Source organism: Haliaeetus leucocephalus, unplaced genomic scaffold (assembly GCF_000737465.1).
Source record: "Haliaeetus leucocephalus isolate CR32 unplaced genomic scaffold, Haliaeetus_leucocephalus-4.0 Scaffold110, whole genome shotgun sequence".
Classification (NCBI taxonomy): Eukaryota; Metazoa; Chordata; class Aves; order Accipitriformes; family Accipitridae; genus Haliaeetus; species Haliaeetus leucocephalus.
In genome coordinates, this window is record NW_010972546.1 from 422,261 (window position 1) to 422,707 (window position 447).

The window sequence follows — 447 nt, forward strand, 5'->3', positions numbered from 1 at the left end:
CTCCCGTGACAAGCGAGGAGTGGGCACAAGGCTGGCCCACACTCCCCGGGGGTTCAGGCAGCACCTCCGGGCCCCCCAAGCCTCTGCACCGGCCCCGACCCCCCAGCGCAGCCCCAACGTGGCTTCCCCTCCACCGGGACTACAGCTCCCAAAAGGCACTGCGAGGCAGCGGGAAGCCGCAGCCAATAGAAAGCGTCCTTACTCAACGAGCGGGCCGCCGCGGGGCCCGCCGGGAGTTGTAAGCGTCCCGGCTGCGGGCGGGATAACGTAGAACTACAAGTCCCAGAATGCAGCGGGTGAAACGCGGGCCAATGAGGAGCGGACGTCTTTAGCGCGGCGCGCAGGCGCGCTCTAGGCGAGTGGCCGTGGATTCATGTGGAGGTCAGGGGCGCTGATGGGAGGGGAGCGGGGCGGGAGGGACCGGTGGGTTCCGGGGCCGGGGCCGGG

The 447-nt window shown here is 70.0% G+C and overlaps 1 protein-coding gene across 1 annotated transcript in view; it reads left to right on the forward strand.

The window, feature by feature from the left end:
- The first annotated feature begins 302 nt into the window (after positions 1-302).
- Positions 303-447, forward strand: part of PHB (prohibitin) — a 5,180-nt gene continuing 5,035 nt past the window's right edge. The window contains exon 1 of the mRNA XM_010585477.1: positions 303-381. The gene's annotated coding sequence lies outside the window, so the exon portion shown is untranslated. The remainder of the gene's footprint in view (positions 382-447) is intronic.